The 22,251-nt window shown below is 39.0% G+C and overlaps 1 protein-coding gene across 1 annotated transcript in view; it reads left to right on the top strand.

Moving 5' to 3' along the window:
• Nucleotides 1-22,251, top strand: part of LOC122810714 (zinc-binding protein A33-like) — a 101,754-nt gene that overhangs the window by 1,091 nt on the left and 78,412 nt on the right. The window lies entirely within an intron of this gene.

Here is a 22,251-nt window from a genome sequence, read left to right as displayed (position 1 = left end):
TTCTTTGATTCATGACAATAGAATAATAATCAGACCCACCGACAAAGGCAGAGCTGTGGTAATGATGAATCAGGAGTTTTATAAAGAGAAGATTTTAACTCTTCTACAGGATACAGCCACCTTTATGCAGGTTTCTCTTTTGAATGTGAAGATGACAATTAACATAGTAAGAAATAATCTAATGCTATTGATGCAGGAAGGTTTACTAAGTGAAGAGTTATTAAAATTCTTTCTGGTTGAACATCCTGTTATTCCTATATTTAAAGCACTCCCTAAGGAGCACAAGGACTTAAAAAAACCCCGATGAGACCAATAGTCTCAGGGAGGGGTTGGTTAACTGAACATTTATCCATATGGGTAGAGTGCACTTTAAAGCAAGTACTAGAAATTTTCCCCAGAATATTGAAAGACACTGGCCATTTTTTAACTGGTCTGCATGAATTTATAACTACACAAGAGAAACAAGGCCATATACTAGTAACATTGGATGTTAAGGATTTGTTTACTGTGATAAGTAATGCATATGGCATATCCGCCGTTGGGCATATTTTGATTAATAAGGTACATTTTGAGGCTAACAAGAGGAGACTAGTCTGTGAGGTATTGTCACTTATTTTTAGAAAATAATTTTTTTCTATGCTATGGAAATTACTATACACAAAAGTAAGGGATTGTGATGGACAATCCATGTGCCAATTCATATGCAAACCTCATGCTTGCCTATTGGGAGGAAATGGCCATTTTGATAAGATGCATGCATAGAAGGAACAACTATGTCATTATGTTAGATTCATGGATGACATTTTTTCCTATGGAAGGGTACCTTGGGTGATTTAGAAAATTTTATTACATACTTAGAATTTAGCACAAATTTTTTGAGATTCACTATGCATAGCTCAACACAGAGTATAGACTTTCTGGATGTGCATCTAACTAGAGAAAGCAAGGGTATTTATAATACATAATTGTACAGAAAAGGCTGTTGGAAGAACAGTATTTTGGCCTATGATAGCATGCACCTAAGGCATACCTTTGATAACGTAATCAAGGGCCAGGTGAACAGGATCTTCCACCTCTGCAATGTTGACACATTTTGAAAATGAATTTGCAGAGTTAGGGGCTAATTTGAATAAAAGAGGGTATAAAAAAACGAAAACAGAAACTATCATAAATAACAGTAAGTTTCATCGAAGGGGTAAAGCTAAGCCATGGTTCTCCACAGAAAAGTCCTCAGAAGCTGATAGACCATTAGAATGTGCTCCTAATAGAGGTGATAATGTAAAGTTGATGTTGACATACAGTAATGATATACAGGATGTATGTGACATTATTAGCCGTAACTGGAAAATATTGCATACTGATGTTAAGATTTCTAATATAGTGGGTAGGAACCCTTCATTTGGTTTTAGAATAAATAAAAACTTGAAGGATTTGTTTAATCAGGAACATAAGATGATGCATAAAAGTATAAGTCAATGAAAAGGGACTATTCAGAGCAGACAGTGCAAAGTCTGTGCATTTATCATGGAAGAAAATGTATTTGTACAGCCTAAAACTAGTAAAAAATATTATTTGAATAGGTGTGCAGACTGCAAGACATGAACTGTGATTTATTTAGCTTTATTCCAATGTTGTACTTTATTTTATGTTGGGAAAACAAATTGCATGTTAAAACAAAGGATTTTTAAGCATCTTTCAGCTATCAGATTACAGAATGAACACAATGCACTTTTTCAGCACATTAGGCAGAATGCTGGACACAGTTTTAAGTTCATGGTTTTGCAGGTTGTAATTGTTAACATGAGGGGGGGGTGATTTGGTGAATCACACTGAATATATTGAGAGGAAATGGATTATAGAGTTAACAGCTCAGAAACCTCCTGGTTTAAATGATGTAATTCCTTTGAAACCTGCCTTAAAATGGAGGAGAGTGCAATACTAAGGTTATGATTGGCTGCTACTTGTTTAAATATGATTTGTCTGAAATGTGTTTTTATCTGAAGAAGGGCATAGTCCTGAAAGTGCTCATAATTTTGTGATTTTAACTGTTTTATTAAAAGTTAAAAGTTTCTTCAGCCTGATGGTTGGACTACTCTTCATTTGCCTTACAAAACGCATAAGTAGAGCTGATTTAAAACAACTATTCAGGTTGTGATCTTTAAATGTATACTAATTTCAGCACAGACTGTTGGGAAGAAAACTGTACCTGCTTTTTAGCACAATCAGAGTCATCCCTGTTTGAATTACTATGGCCTCAGACATGTATATTATTACATAGAAATGAAGCAATTTAATATTACAGCTAATGATATTGATAAACAGGAATCACAATGCCTTCAGAGAGTTTGAAGCAGACTCTGTACTGATTTTAAGGAAAGGCATGCTCTAGTAATCTTCAGAAACTGCTGCTTAATTTTATAGGAAATAATGCATATTTTTGAGGGTGACTTTGTTAATGACTCTAGGGAGCGTTGAGCTGAGGATGGCCTTATGAAACTTCCACATCCACTGCTTACATTTAAAAAAGCAGCCATAAACAAGCTGGGGAATAATTACTGGTACTTGTTAAACTCAGTCACATCTGATCTGTCTATTTTTCTTATAGTTGTAATGCTAAGCAGTGAAAAAAAAACTTGTATATATGATGTGGGTTTTGGTGAAATGATGAATAAAGCATTATCTCTTGGTCATTGATGAAAGAAATGGATTTTGATGTTGGATATTTTGAAGGAGAAATTTTTCAGGCGCTAGAGTTGGGGACTTTGATGAAAGGAGGTACTGCCAGCATAGCTCACTGGAATTTTGTAAATAATTATATGTCATTTGTGAATTATCAAACTGATTTATACAAGATGATGGTGTTACACGTGTATTAGAACTGAATGTCATGTGTATATCAAACTGATTTGCACAGACATTTGTGTTGAAAAGGTATTTGTAAAGTACTTGTGTTTGAAATGTATCTAAGGTGTGCCCTACTAGAGAGAACAGAAATGTACATGCACTATTGTAACTATTTAAATGCATATGCTTTAACAGAGGAAACTGGCAGATAGGAGATTAACTTCAGTCCAGCAAACTTTAAAAAATATCTGAAATTAAATCACTTTATAGACTAAGCCATAAAGATGCTATCTCACAGATTTTAATGCAGTCAGAGACACAAAGTCTGTACTATGAAGCTTTCAGTATTAGTCTTTGGGGTGAACTAATTACTACTCTGGAGGTGTGGAGATATGAAATTGTTTTATGACTTCCAGCACCTGCCAAAGATCTGAGCAAAAGCCCTTGTGTGTGTATTTTTACGGGTAGGTACTAAGTCCTGCCAGCTTTCAGCAGTGGAGGGTTGCATTGGAACAAGAAGTCAGATGATTAGAAATGATGTCACTCTGCAAGCTATCTCAGAAGTAATATTTTAGATATTATTTTGAGAAGTGTCTTAGTGAGACAGTGCATTCTGTATTCTGTTTTGGGTCTGGCAACAAGGAGAACCATTCACCACATCATCTGCCTTGCTCTATTAAGTAATTTATTAGGGAATAGTATAATCCTCTTAGATTCAGTCAGGAATATAGTGAAGCTTAGTTTAGATATTGTTTTTCTTTATTTGTATGAGTCTGTCCTTCAGTGTTATTTTAAATATTTCCTATGATTTTAACTCTGATGTCACTGTGAATATATACTTAGTATTTTCTTGTTATTTTATTATTTATTATTAAATGCATTTAAACCTTTCATTGTAGCTGATCTTTGTAGAAAAATTTAAGTATTGAGAGTACTTGCATATTTATTTGGTGACACTGTGTGGGCCACTCCTAATAGCCTTGCTCTTGTTCAAACTACTAACTGTATTAATATTACATGGTAAAATTGGACACCCTTTGTTAAGTGCCTTAAAGTAGCTGGCAAGGGGTTCTGGTAGCAATGACAACTACCTTATAGTCTGGGGAAAAAGGGGACATAGCTAGTAAACCTGTGTCAGCAGCCTTTCCCAGGTGTGTGTGTGTGTGTGTGTGTGTGTGTGTGTGTGTGTGTGTGTGTGTGTGTGTGTGTGTGTGTGTGTGTGTCTGCAAATCAAATCTCAGAGACTGTGTGTTTCAGCTACTTGGACAGGGACACGAAGCACTGGTTGGACAGAGAGTGTTGGAGGACTTGGCTTGGAACCCTGGCTAAAGACTCATCTCTATAGCTATGCCAGAGGAGAGTCTTATTGGGGATCTGGGGAAAGAAAGAAGAACCAGCCCCCAGACTGACTGTGCTCCCTGTGTACTCTTAAGGGAAGATGTGCTTGATTGTGCTTGATGCAGATAGATGCATCTGGAGATAATGTGTATGTACCAGTTATCCTCCCAGTGAATGCTCCCTGCAGGTGCCAGTGGTGAGGATTGAGGCTCCTTGATTGCTGGTCCAGTGGTGGGTCATCACAAAGACATCATAAGGACTTGTTTCCCACATGTAGAAAAAGTAAAAAGTATTAAGACTGAATGTTGTTTAGGTCACAAATAGTTCGAATTGTAGCAAGGAATTAGTTAACTCTTTGCTGCATTTAGAAGGGTGTGGTATGGAGCTTTTTTATTTCATTTTGTTTTTGGTCTTCAAAGTTGTTTGTTTCTGAGCTTCTGGCTGAGGGGGCACTAATCTGGTGATTGCCCATGGTGCCAATTGACCTAGCCATGACACTGCTGATAGATCGTGATAATCCAGGAGAAACTAGAACAAATGAGAAGACAAATCTAATTTATTTGAGAAAAGGCATTTGTTCATGTAAGCCATACCTAGGACAAATGTCTGTATAGACCGATAAGTTATACAGAATGGCATGACAATGTTAGGAAAAGAGATATGTTTTCTAAATGCAAGACATTGAAGAATTTTACCTTCTCAACAAATGTGAAGTTTAAAGGTAGTCTAAATACTGGCTAAGTGATAGTTTTCCAAATTCTGATGACAGGTTTTGCAAGTATGAAAAGTGTTTATACAACTTTATAACTATGTTACATTTATATTGTTATAAAGTTTGAATCTACTTGTGCTATTCACAATGTATGGGCTGTTGCTGTGCTAATCAAAATAGCTTTTTGTAGGAGTTTATACTGCATTTGATACTAATTACGCTGTACCTTATGGTAAGAGGGGGCTATGAGAATGTCAATTTTGACTTTCAGGTATTGTATGGTGAAAGCCTAATCATATTAATAGACACATTTTTAAGTAAATGGATGCAACAAGAGGTCTACTTTTACAATTTTTTATGGCAAGTGCTTGTATTTATTACGAGAAAATGTTTTTCTGTTCTGTTTTGTGGTTGTTTAGATATTGCGACACACGGTGAAATATTCACTATTATAATGTGACAATGTCAAATCAAATTGCAAAACTGGCAAATACTTATCTATTTGATTTAGCAATTATCTATATTGAGTAAAAAAACACTATCAAGAAACACTGAAAGCCTGCTTGTACTGGGAGTTCAAAATAATTTTTTTTGTCATAGATAAATTGTGTAATACTCAATGTAATTACAGACTGAAACAATTAAATTTATAACTGTAAATTTAATGTTGAACTGTTTTGAACTGTTTGTTTGAAGACCTTCTTTGTAGGGTAATGGTGCTTAGTTTTCTTGTTTAGATTGCTATCATGCTGGAAAGTTATCCAAAAAGACAGCATTGATGTTCAGTTAGAAAAATACAGGTTATAGTGATATAAAGGTATGTTATAGGTATAAATGTCTTAAAGAGTGGGAACCAAGAAAGGACTGTATATAGGAACAGATTCACTAAGTGAAATATTTGAACCATTTCCTGTGCATTTAATCTTAAACCACTTGTATTAAGATCTGTCTTAAGTTATATCCCTGGGATTCAGGGATTTCCTTCACCTAAGCAAATTGCCTAACATGAGCTAGCCAATTAAAGCAGCAGGGAGAAATTGTGATTCAAAGATATGATAAAGTCCATCCTGGGGCTTTGATAAACTCTGTGCAGGCTTAGCACGAACCTACATAGAGTTTACATGTTTGCACAGTGAGCAGCTATGCTAATTACATATGCATGCCTCACACTGTGTTTAAACGTAAACAAGCGCAGTTTTGTGGCCAGCATCAGTGGTGCCATCAAGAAACCGTGTAAAGCAACACGAACATCTGCAGACATGTATACCTGTTTACCTACAGGCAAACTAAGTCTGTGGGGTTGAGCGGAAAGCCACAATAACTACTAGGGATTTTAATGAAGCGATGTATATAGTTCTAACACATTACATGAAAGAATATACTCTATCACTAAGGGTGCATAGACTGCATTATAAATAAATAGTTAAGGCAAGTGTGTATATTGAAAACGGACACACAGATGAACTATAGGAATGAACACAGGGGGAGAGGGAAGGTGAAACATGATAATGTACAGCAGATGAGGGCATGCCAAATGAGGACTTCACAGTTATTATATATTATGTGACTGTCACACACTGTGACGTAACAATGGAGCAGACACTTTGTGATATAAGTATCTTGACATGAATAATGGGCAGGACATAGATCAGGGATGGCATATACAATAGGAATTATGTGCATATTGTGAAGTTATGCAAAATGAGTTACCTGAATATGAAAGTAATAGCATAGGTCTGAACAAAGTGGGACACATAATAACAGGCCCATGAACAACAGTAGACAGAAGTGCACACAATCAGGGACAATATTAGAATAATACCACCAGTAATCCCATGTCTTCACGTAACATATGTGATTGTGAGTGATCATAGATGGTTCTGCAAGAACACACTTGTACAGCTATTATGACTAGTCAGAAATCTCTGAGGAGAATTAAGCACACCTCCCTCAAAATGTAACCTCTGCTGGAGGTGTTTGGAAGGAAACTATTATGTCTGTATTAGAAATAATGAGCAATCCTGGCTAATGCATACCACTTGGTCTACTCGTAGGGGTGTGTTGTCCATATTATAATTATCTTGTTTCTTTGTGCTCATTATGGAACTAATCCCCTACGAGTTTCCTTCATCTGCTGTGTCCCCATGGCTGTGGCATCAATTCATTATGTGTGCTGATACTATATGCATTATACTAATACCACATTTAGATTCAATGATTGTCCATGATTTGCAGCCCTCCACAAAGCTGGTTGGTGAAAGGATGTGTAAGTCAGTTTTGATTTTTGACACTTAAGTAATGGGCTGGAAAGGGCCTACCACAGAACCCTGAGGCATGGACCTGGTCACTGGACTCTAGATAGAGGTGACTTCACACACTGAAACATATTTTTCTATCACATATTTGCTCCAGTTGTCTATCCACTTGGTGATGTAGGTGTTTATGGCCACTTGTGACAGTTTCACTGTAATACCTGACTGTTGATTTGTGTCAAATGCCTTGATCAGGTGAAGTTACAGAGAATACTAGTGTTGTCATCATGCATGCCCTTGGTAACCCTGTTGAAGACAACAAACAGACATGATGTAGCCTGAACAAATCAAACATGGCTTTAGTACACAGTCAGGATATTACCTGCGTCCTTTTAGAGAAGGTTCATGATGACTCCTTGGTGTACGTCACAGATGAGTAGATTCAGGATGGGTGCATAACTCCATGCATCAGGTGGTGGTCCCCCCGAGTGAGAAGGATGTGTGTTGCTTTGCACCCTTCTATGGGAACATAGGCTATCTTGAGGCTGTGTTGATTTATGGATCCAACCGTGTCTGGTAGGTTAGATTTTAAGTCATACTATAGGCAACCTGTGATGTTGTCAGGGCCTATTGCTTTTTGTATTATTAGCCATAGAGAGCACGCAGATGTGCTGCCCTGCTGAGAATAATAACTGAGTAATGTTTGCCTGTCTTTATCCTCTAGGTGGGTATGTCTGTTCATATCCACACACAGATCTGTGATTAGTTGTGTATTCCACTTAACATTTCATGTGTACGGAATAAATGATTTGTGACAAGACCTTCATACACCCTTGGTCATTCATCACATTCTACACATTGTTGCTATGCACACAGAAGTACAACCAATGTTGCGTACTTACATCACTTGCTCAACATATGATTATATGCGTTTCACAGGCAAGCTGTGTTTCTTGGGTGTAGTAACACACCTGCACATAGAATGAATTCCACAAGGTTGCAATTGCATCAAAGCATGTGATACGTTGGTTGTGTATGTCACAGTATAACAACTATGTGTATAAGACAAGACTTATGCAACCATGTAATCAATATGAATTGGTATTGATGTCAGTCACAGAACATTTAATGATGGTATGTAGACACATGCACACCTGTGCCATACTGCAAGTGTCACTGTGATGGTGGAATGGGAATTGTGTAGAAGGTTGATCTGCTCCACTACAAAACACATGTCCTAATACACCAAAAATATACATAAAAGTATACCACACTGTGTCAGTAGTTCTCAGCAGCCATATTACTGCAGCTTTTATAGAAGGAACATGTACTGCAGTGGCAGCAATGGCCATAAATACATTAGCTCACATCACAGATTGTAAGACCCTTTTGTAGCCATACTGTACAGCCACACCTCAATATAGCACATGCCAATGACAGCAACATTGGCATGTCAACCATTCATAGGTTCATAGGACATTATTAGGCTAATGGCCAACATCACCTGAAATCCTAGCCATTATTATACCCTGTAAAAATCCTTATTATGTACATTATGGAAGACAGTAAGCCTCCTGTGCATATGTGTGTACTTGTTTGATTGCATTACATCCTGCCACTGTGCATATGGGGCAGGTGCACCACACTATGACAGAATTAGCAATCACACATGCAGTGGTCTTGAGATGGCTTGCAGATAAAGGACTCTGCTTCATGATGTGTGTATGCATATTTGACATGAAGACATATTCTACTTCTCTGCTGGAAGGATGTTATGTGATGAGTAGAAAAAGGAGGACAGTGGATGCATGGGGCTATGTGAAAGTTTTTCCAAGTGGTAGTGCAATGAAGAACAATTCCAAAGATCATACAATGCCCATATCATACCACCACACCCCCCACACACACACAGCAGTAGACTGGGTCTGATTGAAACATTGCACCTGTGTAGGTGTAGAATATGAATGCCATGCAATGTCACAAAAGCAACACCACAAATGTTTGACAGTAACACTGTCACGTTGCACTTTATGTAGTATGATAGCATCATTGTGTGCTGAGGAGAACATGTTAGAGTGTAGAACATGGATGTGGAGTCACATACCTGTGTAAAATTGTCTCAAAAGTGATAGGTGTATGTACAGACACACAAGTTGCCTGCTGTCAGATTAGACCCCAATATGTGTAGGTAAATTAGTTTGCAAACACAATAGTTAATTTTACTGCCACAGCACAGGTTTGTCTTGAAAACTGTCAGAGTGCATGTCATATAGGATGACATGATCATTGTATACTACAATGAGATGTTCAGAGTAGGGTTTGACACAGCTGTGGACTCTCATATCATTCTAAGAGCTGTCACCATAGTGATTGTTGACTGCACACACAGTTGACTGTGGCATAGTGAGAATAGAATCCTTCCTTACATGTTTATACAGCACAGTACTTAACACAAGCACCACAGCACAAGTCTGGCTTTTATAGTGTCGGACAACACTTTATAGCTAATGACATCAGCAGTGTCTGGTGAGAAGAAAATGGTAATAGGAGTGTCCCACATGCTGGTGTAAAATGCCCTTTCAAATTTCAACCAAATGAACACAAACACATGCAGACATACCACTTGACTGCAATGAGAACAGAACCCCTACTTATCTAAGTACACTGAATAGAGAATACAATATTTAACATAAGTGCCACAACACAAGTCTGAGTTTTTTAGTGTCCAACAACACTTTATAGTTGATGGCATCAGCAGTGTCTGGTGAGAAGATGGTAATAGCACTGTCTGACATGCTGGATTAAAATGCTCTCTCAAATGTCAACAAACTGGACACACATTAGACATACCGATTTACTGCAGGGAGAATAGAACACCTACTTACCTATTTACACAGCAGAATACATAATGCAAGTGGCACGGAACAAGTCTGACTTTCACAATGCTGCAAGACAATTCATAGTGGATGACATCACTATTGGATGTTTGAGAGTTGATGTTGTGAGGCCTACATTAAATGGATGTGTAGACATGTACAACTTTCAAAATATCAGTACTCTGTGGGATTGTACTGATGATTGAAGGATACACAGTTATGCTGTTCTGACCAGACAGAGACACACATACCAGATGACTGTAATGAGAATAGAACCCCTACCTAACTACACTGACTAGAGAACTCAGTACTTAATGCAAGAGCAAGAGCACAAATCTGAAAATTGCAATGCTGTAGGACAATTTATAGTGGATGACATCAGCAATGGATGTTTGAAAGAAGATGTTGGGAGGCCTGAATGAAATGGATGTATAGGCATGTACAGCTGTCAGATTATTGGTACTCAATGGGATCATAGTGATGACTGCAAGATACACAACTATCCTCTTCTGACTAGGCAGACACACACACACACACACACACACACACACACACACACACACACACACACACACACACACACACACACACACACACATTACAGCCCCTTCCTATCTAAGTACACTGACTAGAGAACTCAGTATGTAACACAAGTGCCATGGTACAAACCTTACATTTATAAGGTTGCAGGACAATTTATTGTGGATGACTTCATCATTGGATATTTGAGAAAAGATATTGGATGACCTGTCTGAAATGAATAACTAGCCAAGTACTACTGTCAAGATATTAAGATCTGCATGCTACCAGACTGCTGAGTGTGCAGAGTGTAGCAGTTGCTGTTGTGTTTGCAATGTGCAGGTATACCTTAAAAATAAAACTTTGCAAACTATGTGCAAACAGCTGTCCAGATTAGTACAAGTATTGGAAAATCTGAATGTGTATTGTCAATATAAAGATGTCCATGGTATAAAAGAAACACTCAGCCAGGTTTAATAAAGCCTAGATGATCCATTCACATTGTGTGTGTTTCACGCCGCACATGTACATAGTAGCACACCATTTTGGATTCAGTAAGCAGCTCTACATGGTATGTAGAGTCATGCACAACTGTGCAAATATGACAAACACCATGGCATGCAAATTACAGCATAAACAGCTGAACTGTATGCTAATCAACCAATCCAAGATGGAAGAGCTATTCAACAAGCTATAAAGCAACCATGTAGACTCAGTGCTTGTTTTTCCTGTGAATTCCAAAACCTATTGGAATACAGCCAAGGAAAGGAGTCTACACAGAAACAATGTTAGGAGCTGCTGTTGCTTTACTTCATGTGTATGTGCAACACGCTGAGGTCTATGCTGCTGCTGCTGCTGCTACTAATAGACCAATGCCAAGAAGCAGAAGAGTTATCAGATCCCACGTAACTTATCACAACCTACATTATTTGGAAATTGTAGAGCTCTTCAGGGTGGATAGAGGCACACTACAGGAACTCTGCAATCTCTGTCATCCTCAGCTCAGAGCCAGGGCAATCCAAGGGGAACCCATCCCCATAGAGACAATGGTATCTGTAGCACTTAGAATCTTGGCTATAGGTACCTTCCAGAGACCAACAGGGGGACATGCTGGGGGTGTCACAAGCAGGCATCAGCGTCCAGGTTCTCCAATTCTTGAATGCTATGTTCCAACATGTGAGTGACCACATATATTTTCCTGTACATGCAGGAGGTCTACCCTGTAACACACTACCCTGAATTACTGGGTGCCGTAGATTGCACACATGTAGAAATTAAGTCACCACCCAGGGAACAGGAAAGGCTCTAGATTAATAGGAAGGGCTTTCACTCTATTAACTGTTAACTTGAATGTAATGCCAAGAGAATCATCTCAAATGTGTGTGCTGGCAATCCTGGCAGTTACCATAACTCACATAACTGGCACACCTCCCAACTGTATCAGATATTCACTGAGGGATATCCCACAGGGTCATATACTGGGGAATGCAGGTTATGCACTAAAATCATAGTTGATGAGACCCATCAGAAATGCACACACACACACACACACACACACACACTGAAGAATGCCATAATGAGGCACACGCTCAAACCAGAAATAACATAGAGTGTGTGTTTGGGCTGCTGAAGTGATGGTTCTGGTGCCTAGCTACATCTGGGGGAGCCCTGCAGTACAATCCATGGATGTATACTGAAATATTCACAGTATGTGCCATGCTACACAACATCATCCTGAAAAAACAGCTTCAGCAGGATCGACAGGGGGAAGGAGCACACATCCCACCACCAATGTCAAGGTCACCACAGCCACACAGAGGTGAGGAGTCAGAGGGGAAGAAGCAGCTGCTCTGGATGTAGGCAGATGTAGGCATGCTCAATATGCCCTTGCACTGGCTAAGAGACACTGTATAGCACAATTACTCATCACCTAAAGGCCTAAAACCTTCCTCCTACTGACATACATATACTAACATTGATGCCAGGGAACTCTCACAACCTTTACCTCCCCATGTATTGGCTATCTACTACTTGCATTGTACAGTGTCATCCCTGAACTAAAAGTGTTGCAGCTGCTACATTTACAAGTTAAGTGTTAAACCTGGAGTGCACTGTGCAATAATATGAATGAATGGCATATCCTTGCATTTTGTTACTTGGTAATGTAAGCAAGTAAAAGGTTGGAGATTTGAACAGAAATTACCTTAACATGTGACAGCAGAGACTTATTTGACTTATATGTGTTCATTATTAGTATTAGGCTTCAGGAATCAAAGATTCATATAGTCATATCTCTCAAAAGTAGTGATGGCCACTGCATGCCCTGAGTTTAGCACCATATGTTTTTACTGAGAAACCATTAAAGAGAGAAGTTAGAAAGTAATGATGCACATTATAGTTTCAGACTTCACAACCCTCACACGATCATTCACAATAAAGTTGGAAAATTTTGAAACTGTCAACTAACTTTTTAAGACCAATATAAGTCAAAGGTACAATTATCAGTTCAACATCACAAATGCAGATATACTAAACACTAAGTCAGCTAAGCACCCTGAGCATCAGACAGAAAACTTATGTATCCCTGAATTCAAAAGATACAAAACAGGGATATATGGCACAGTTATCATCACTTGCACAGGGTGTTGGGGGGCAGGAAGCCTAGGCTGACACAAAAGGTCAGTGACTGTGTGTGAGTAAGAAAGAGAAGTAGGCAGACATTTTGATAATCCAAAAAATTGCCAGTGAGACAAAATGAGTTTTGAGCTGCACAGACATGTAACTGTTGTGCATGTCTGTAGGGGTCCTCCAGGTGAAATTGGTGTGTGAGTGTCTGCATGAACATAGCCAAGCTCTGTGCTAGCTCTGTGTCTTGGTATGTCAGACAGGTATGAGCCATGCATGGTAGAAGTGGAAGTTCATCATTGTCATCCCTAACCATGAGAACTGGCTCTGCCAGGAGTTGCACTGGCATGGCCATGGTCAGATGCACTGCTGCTACCTGATCATGAATGATGTCTGCTGGATGAGTTCCCCCTCACGAGTACCCCCAGCACCATGACCCCATGGCATGCCACATCTGGGAGTGGACAGCTCACCCACTGATGGAGCAGTAGAAGTACTGCCACTATGGGAGTGTGATTGGGCATGGCCACATTGCTTAACAGCAGATGATGTGGTTGACCTATACCCATGAGGATGTCGTCCTCCTTCTAGCAGACATTCTGTCACAAATGCTGCTCGATCCAGTGTATCATTCATCCGATCCATTGAATTGGCAACATGGTGGAGGCAGTCATGCATGTCAGCCTGTACCACATCTACAACCCTAAGCATTTCTCTGGAGCACCTATGGGAACATGCCTGTGTTTCCATGATGACCCTAAACATACGTTGAGTGGCAAAGGATAAGATACCTGCATCAGGTGGGGGATGAACAGCAGGCCTCCTCCAAGCACCTCTAACAGCTCTCCTGCATGACACCTCACCCATACTTTTGCTACAGCCAGAGTCAACAGGTACTGAAGCCTCAGTAACAACACTTCCCTAATCAATTGTCTCACCTTCCACCTGTCCAATATCTGTGGGCTCACTGGAATGGGCAGGTGTAGGCTTACTGGCTGTGTCCAGTAGAATTGCACGGGATGGCTGTATGTTAACCTTAGTTTCAGATTTAACTCCTGCTCCTTGTGACTGTTCCTCTGTTTGGCCACCATCATCATCAGAGTCTGCTGACACTTTGACATCAGGTGGTAGAAGTCCCACACTTCCACTGTCAGGATCACCTGTGATATTAAGCAACAAACACAGGAAGAATTAATACCTAAAATACTGTACTCCAATATATGTTAACAAAATAACAGTGCTGCCACAATTAGACAGTACAGCAAAATACACAACAGTCCTAACATCAACAAGACACACTAAAATATTTCTTTGAATTGATAATCAGTACTGACATAAAGATGGTCCTGGAAGAAGTTAAGTAAAAGGTAAGAACAATATCATTACAATTAACAGTAACATGGGGCTATACTTTTTTCCCTTTTATATGTGCATTAACCATACTTTCAACAAGAACTTGGATGACAAATCCAACCTAAGCTAATCAATCAGAATGTGTTGTTAACTGTAGCAATTTTCAGTCCCCTGCCCAAAAAAATTCCTGTCAAACAGAAGTAATGTGTTGATTTAAATTGTTTTACTATACAGCAGTATTCAACAACTGAGATATAAAAGCCTACCAGGAAGCTCTTCCTGGGACATGCTTGCTGTCCCTGAAATAGTAGCACCAATGTCAAGGACATGCTGGTTTGCACTTTTCTGGGAGCTGTCTGGATCCCTGACAGTGGACAGGAACTCTTTATTTGCTGTAAGTGGTGGCTGTGTAGCAGGCCCACCCCTGGTACCCATCCAATCATGGCCCACTGCAGCTGCTGTCCTCTGTGCAGATGAAATCATGTCAGTGGCCCTATGGCACACCTGGTCATATTTCCTGCTGTAGCTACCCACTGCATTAAAATCTGCAAAAATCTGCTGTCAAATCTGCATTCTGACATATCTCCATGTCTCAAGCAGGAAGGCACCATGTTACCTAAAAATGTCAACAATGACCTGATTCTCAGGGTCAGTGAAAGGTGGTCTTTGAGGATTACATCACATGGACAGCATAGTTCTAGGTGTCCTAAAAGACAATAGAAGGATAATACACAGAAGTATCACATAACCGCAAAATAATTGTTCGTAGATAAAACAGAAAAGGAAGCATTTCAGTATTACCCACTGGAGAAACATAAAACAGTCTAGACATTTGAAAAATGAATAAATGGCTGGATTTAAAAAAGGTGAGTACAAATAACAACATATCCTTGTGTGTGCCATAATAGAAATACAGCTTTGCTTTCCCCCATAAAGAACAGGCAAATAAAACATTTTGCTAACAAACCATATTTGAAATGCTAAAAGTGCTATCAAATGAACTGTTCCTGAAACATGTCTCCAGATTTAACATGAAACATTCCATTTAAAGGTATTGCCAATCATATATACCTGTGAAATGCCCTAACAAACATGCCCGTGCTATAGGTATACTTCTAACTTATACATACAGATAACCTTTGCTAATCAAAATATATATATATATCTATATTGAACAAGTATACAGATTTTTCTTAATTACTCTCTACCATATGCAGTATGTAACTGACAAAATGCAAGCATATCTTTTTTTAAGTTTAGTAATCCTCTGTGCAGATACATCCCAAAGTAATAGCCTGTTTTCTGTGTTCTCCACATAAACAAGTCTCCTCACCTTCAGTTTCCCTAGCTACACAGTTGGCTTTTTATGGTGTAGATTCAGGGCTGTCAGCACGATGAAGATGCAAATGAGGTGTGTACTCATTGGAATTGCTGAATCCCAAATACTTGGCTCCATGTTGTAGATGTAAATGGGTCTATATTATCTTGCCAAAATGGCAATACAGTGAATGACGTTTTAGCGACATTTAAACATCGATCCACCACTTCCACAAATGGCCAGGACATCGATTTTTTCCAAGGGAAAAAATCATTAGTCCAACCACACACAGAACACCTTACCTAACATTACAAAGGGGAGGCTTCACCCCCACACACCCCCAATATGGGGGGGGTCTGTGCCCACCCCCCCAACTACATATACCAACTCCAAGATCACACTACAGTGGGGAAAAGGGCAATTCCATGGTGACGGACAAGTGATTTTTTCCCTTGGAAAAAAATCAATGTTCTGGCCGTTCGTGGAAGTGGTGGATTGATGTTTATGTGTCGCTGTAATTGCATTTGCTGTGTTGCCATTTTGGCAACATAATATAGACTAGATGTAAACACAGTGCAGGCACTAACTCAGTGTTCTTTTTTAATGGATTGCAACTGTGAATGATTACTGGTTGGAAAAAGGAAAACACAACAGCACTGCAGGCTCCCCTGCATCCAGTGGGTGTGTCAAGTTAGACTTACAAAGTGTTAGATGTAATTTTGTCAAAGTTGGAAATGTAAGTAAACAGTACACAATTCACAGGTTCTGTTCATTAACATCCATCCCCCCTTCATTAGTTGGCAACTGCATATGATATTATTGCCATTTAATTTCCTCACACATTTTAAGGAGAATGATATAGAATGGCTTACAGACCACATGTCTCAGATTGCTGGTCAAATAAGAGAAGAATAACCAACAAACACAGTGAAGAAAGACAGAGCTGTATATTTTGCAAGCAATAGTTATAACTGGTTGTGTGATCAATTAGTACACATCCAAAAATAATAAATGTACAAATAATAGTTTTATGTTTTCATATTACTGTAGATGATGTTGCAGTTGGTTGAAAGCAGAATGATTTCATTTCTTTGTTGCAAAGCTGTTTGTGTGTTAAAGAAGGATAAGGCACCCTTCCTGTTTTCTGAAGGTTCACTGGAGGGAGGGTTCAAATCCAGACCTATATAGAAATACCTCATGTGTACTAATATTTTCTAGTGTGTATGTCATAGATTGCTTTTTCTCATTTCAACTACTTGTCCCTTTTTTCATTTTTTTTTCTTTCTTTTCTTTCTTTTTTTTGGGAGGGGCAGTTTTTTCATGATGTGCTGATTAGCACAAACACAGGAAATGGAGAAAAATTAATGCAAGGTTTGGCTGAGCTCATTTCATTTATGTGAAGTTTGGCAGTGCACAAACTGGATTAGTGGACCACCCAGAAAGCAGACAGAACATGTGTAGAACACCGGCAAACAGGACATCTGTAAAAGGGTAAAGGTGAAAAACAATACATTGTTGCAATTTCTGCATTTCATCACACAAGTGTGCTTAGTGGCATTGTGTGGCAGTTAGCAGGATTCTCCTGCAGCTATTAAACACCTGCAAACAGGGCTCAGCCAATAATTGAAACTGGATACATTATGTTAATTCTATTGGGAACCCTGGGCAAACCCACTAAGTGGCATTGCACAGTGGTTAACACAGAGACCTTAAGAAAGATTGGGAAATTAGGAAATTTCATGTAACTAGCCCTGGGGCTGCAAGTGTAAGTGTAGGGCTAGAATACAGAAGGTTCTGGGTTCTAGTACAGGATGTGAGACCTATTTTTACTGTTGTGACAGCACAGTATATAGCAATGAAATGAAAAATATACAAGTGTTATTTTAACATTCTTGTGGCAACAGATGTAAGTGTAGGACTGCCATAAACATGGTTCTGGGTTCTAATATAGGATATTCCAGACATTTGTACTGTTGTTCCACATCCCATTATATTCACTCCACTCTCACTTATAACACTTTAGATAGTGGAACTGGTATGAATTATATGTATGAGGGATGAGATACCATTATTGTGTTTTCAGATGTATGACTGAGGGTATATTGAGATACCAGACAGCTAGAGGTGTCTGAGTTTCTCAAAACACGAGTTGTCTGTTTTATGCTTGATTATACACTTTACTGTACTTTTTCTTGTGTTCTGTTTATTTAATACTGTATTTTAATACTGTAAACTAAACTGCACTATTTGTACTGCACTTGTCTGCCTTACTCTGCCTATTAAATCATATTTTGTTGCATTTCTCATTGTTTGCAAAGCTTTTTTGCTACTTTCACTGTTTGCAAAGTAATTGTTGCTACTTTTCACTGTTTGCAAAACATCTGTCCTATTTGTTCTGTTTTTCCACCAAGAAGTGTTTAAAATAACTGATTTGTTTGCTATTTAAAACATTATTTAGTGTCTCCTTGCTGTTTTTCTGCTGTTTAAAAAATGTTTAGTGTATCACTGCTGTTTTTCTGCTATTTAAAACATTTTTAGTGTTTCATGATTAAATTAGTGTAGCTAGTAAATGCAGCATAGTCCAGATGCAGGTTTGCTGCATCTGGGTCTGTCTTTTACTGGCTGTTGTATTCTGAGCACATTTTCCAAGTCATCTTTGATTGGAAGGGGCCCTTCTGCATCCTTGTGAGAGACATGTGCTGATTGGAACCTGTCTGGTGAAGGGTGTTTGGTTTAGGGCTTGGATTAAGCACCCTCATTGGTTCTTTTGAGTTTTTTAAAGTTGTTTAAGTTCTTATCTTCTGATATTTAAGCCCTGTGTTTGAGTGGGTTTCTGCTTGTTTGCATGTCGTGCAGCACTGCTCACTGCCGCACAATTGTGCTCCATAGCTGGACAGATAATTGCAACAAATTTTCCCTTAGATATAGCTGTAATACATTAGTGTATTCCTCATCTTTAGTATGTCTCCGGTCTAATAAGTATTGCTAGGGAGCTGTAACCTATTAAACCACCAGGCAAAAACCCCATCAGAAATACTCATCTACAGAGTAGCTCATAGATCAGTCCTGAAAGCACCCCCTTTGTGATAACAGCTCTTTAAACCTAGCATTATGGACAGTTGGACTACCCTTGTTTCTCCTGCCAACCTTGTTGACTTGGGTCTCTCGAAGCAGTGTAGCAACTGCCTCATGTACACTGACAACCCTCTACTAATAACTCATTGTAGTACAGAGTGCGAGAGATGTATCTACACAAAGAATCTCAATTCCCTGGTCTCTCACATTTGAAACAGTAACACTGAAGAGTGTCAGCCCACCAACCACTACTAATGCATATAGTATCACTACTCATACACATAGTATACATCCAACACATAAATCAGCATACACAGAGATTGTCTCAAAAAACTAACTGAAACACCTGGACCTCCAAAACAAAAGACTGCTACAACTAACATAGTTCCCACAGCACCCCAAACACATAGCAACATCAGTGTCTCACCTACCAAGCCTTTAAGGTGTAACACTCAAAAAACAAATTTTCTTGTCATTGGAGACTCCATAGTGAGGCACACGTATGTCCCACTCACCAGGTTAAATAAGGAGAAAGTCATGGTTAGCTGCCTGTCTGGTGCCAGGATTCATCAGATCACACATGCACTCAGGTCTTTCAGCAACAAGTACCATTATGACCCTGTCATAGCTCATGTAGGAGTGAACGACCTGAGATGTACCTCACTGGACTAAATGAAGAGGGGATCCGGACACATGCTCGACTAGCATATGTCCAAATCACAAAACATCGAACACACATACACGAAAACGCTTAACATCGACAAGTGCTTCTGTGTATGTGTGCCTGTTTCATAGATTGGACTACAGTGCAGGTAAGGGAAAATTCTCTTTTCCCCACTGTAGTGCGATCTCAGAGTGAGAATAATAAAGTGGGGATGTGTGGGGGGTTCAGGGGGCAAAGTCCACCTGCAGAAACGTAGATTTTTTTTTTGAACTACACATACACTGAAGCACATTTCGATGTTAAGCGCTTTCATGTATGTGTGTTCAATGTTTTGTGATTCGGACATATGCTAGTCGAGCATGTGTCCTAGACCCATAAAGAGAGACATGATTAAGCTCTCTGAGTATGTGTCACAGGCAAGTATATCCTTAGCCTTGAGCAGTATATCACTCTCACCTAGAATGATGCCATAGTGTAAACAAAAATGATTGATTTCAATAATTGTCTTAGTTTTTGGTATCATTCAAAGGTGATCCAGTTTCTGTCAGTCTGGCACGACATGGATGACAAACCTCGCTGCTTTGCCAGTGATGGTTTGCACCTGGCACCACTAGGCTTTCGGGTGCTATCAAAGGCTCTTGGCTCCCCCATAGTGCCTTTCTTTAGGCAAGGTCTCAAAAACAAAACTACCAATGTGAAAATGGCTAACCATAACAAAATAAGGGTTATGCTGCTAAACGCTAGGAGCTTAAACCAAAAACTGCACACCCTGAAATCACGTCTATCACCGAAGACTGTAGATGTCTGTGCAGTCACAGAAACCTGGTTCAAGGCCTCAGAGAGTACCCCGGCCTTGCAAAGCTACAATGCCTTCCACACTTTCAGACCGTAAAATGAATGTGTGAGAACAAAAGGAAGTGGTGTTTCTATCTATATTAGAGGCTCACCTCCTGACTAGTTAGACTGGAAAACTCCATAGAGTTGCTCCAAGTTCAGACTACTGTGGGTAAGACCCCCATTCAAGTCATAGGTATAGGTTATAGATCCCCCTCCATGGATCATGATATGTATGAGGCCTACTTGACCAAACTGGAATCAATCCAACTATTACCAAACACTCATTTCATGGGGGATTTCAATTATGTCCCAATGTATTCCCTGCAATTACGGCATCTGCAAGGTCACAAAATACCTAATGCACATTCAGAAAAACTCACTAAAAATGTCTTTTTCTATCAAGAAAAATGCTATCTACAGATTAAAGGTACAGCAATGGGGGTATCATTTGCTCCCAAATATGCTGATTTATTCATGGCATATATAGAGGAGCAAATTATATATGATAACTCCCATAATCTGTATATAGAAGAAATAGACATCTGAAAAATATATTTAGATGATTGCTGGATGGTAGGAGATCGGATAAGGAACATCTGAAAGAATTTGTTGAATATTTGAATGAAAACAGATGGGGGATTGAGTTTACAGTATACCAGGATAAAGAACGGATTACTTTCCTGGATGCCATGGTTATTAAAGCCTCTGATAACACTTTAATAACAGAGGTTTACCGTAAATTCCCCAAATAGAATTCCGTTCTCTAAGCCACCAGCTATCACCCCCACATATTTGTAAAAATATTCCCAAATCTCAATATATGAGGGTCAAACGTATATGCTCAGGGGATGACACATATCAGCATTTCAGGGATGACCTGACTAACAGATTTAAGGAAAGAGGTTACAAAACAGGTCACATTCTACAAGCCAAAAACATGGTAGATAATATTGAGAGAGACTCCTACAATATAAAAGCAAGAATGATACACAAGAAGGTATCCTTAGATTTGTTACGACCTTTGGTAGGAATACAGGGACATTAATGGACAGTGTGCAGCATAACTGGAATATACTAATGGCCGATAGCAAACTTTCTGGAAAAATAGGGGATAGATGCCAGTTTTCCTTTAGAAATGGAAAAAATTTAGCGTCTCATTTTAATCATTACAAGCATGGGCCTTATAGGCCAAAGGAAAGCATACAAAGTACCCTAGAGGGATAGGCTGCTTTCCATGTGGTCACTGTACACAGTGTCGTAGAATATTGAAAACTAAAAGCTTTAGCAGTAAAAATACTAGTCAAGTATATGATATCCCTTTTTTTGCTAACTGCAATTCAGACTGGGTTATTTACCTTGCAATCTGCAAATGCTATGCATTTTATATAGGTCAGACATCAAGACCACTAAAACATAGGATATCAGAAAACTTCAGTGACATTAAACACCAGAGAAACACCAATGCATTGTATAAACATACTGAGTCTCATAGAACTGCATTATTTTATTTCATTATAATTGATCGGATCTTGGGAATTAAATCTAATAAATCAAACTGGCATGAACTATTAAACACTAAAGAGTAGAAATGGATAATTAAATTAGGAGGGTTATTTGCACCCGGGTTAAATGAACACCTTTAATCGGTCACACCAAGAGTATATAAAGGATGAGCTGTATGTGTATCATTACAGTGATGAAGGCTATGTAGGTAACTAGCCGAAACCGGTCTGTCTGTTTGGCTTGTTCTTTTATACACTATGGTTATGTGTTTAAATTAAATACTAGACATTTGGTGCCACAGTCTGCTGGTCTACTTTTTTTGGATTTCAATTATC

The sequence above is a fragment of the Protopterus annectens genome, chromosome 9.part0 (genome assembly GCF_019279795.1).
Source record: "Protopterus annectens isolate FY-2018-M chromosome 9.part0, PAN1.0, whole genome shotgun sequence".
NCBI lineage: Eukaryota > Metazoa > Chordata > Ceratodontiformes > Protopteridae > Protopterus > Protopterus annectens.
The sequence above is the reverse complement of the archived record's forward strand: the minus strand, read 5'-3'. Positions and strand labels throughout refer to the sequence as shown.